The sequence below is a fragment of the Penaeus monodon genome, chromosome 23 (assembly GCF_015228065.2).
Source record: "Penaeus monodon isolate SGIC_2016 chromosome 23, NSTDA_Pmon_1, whole genome shotgun sequence".
Lineage (NCBI taxonomy): Eukaryota > Metazoa > Arthropoda > Malacostraca > Decapoda > Penaeidae > Penaeus > Penaeus monodon.
The window spans coordinates 7,700,716-7,700,954 of NC_051408.1; positions in this window are offsets into that span (position 1 = coordinate 7,700,716).

Sequence of the window (239 nt, forward strand, 5' to 3'; positions counted from 1 at the left end):
CACGTATTTGTCCTAAAGCAAGCTCTTATATCTTACCATCAACCGTGACCTCGTTTCCCCGTGACCTGGTACCCGTCACCCCAGCTGGAATAACGAGACCACTTGCCGTATCTCTAAACAGGGTATAACACACATTTCCGTTATGTTCTGTCACTGGTGGCACAGCGGGTGTAGTCTTATAGAAAACGTTTACTATGAATAGCACAAAAGAAGGTTGTGTTCAAGTTGACTTTTTCATG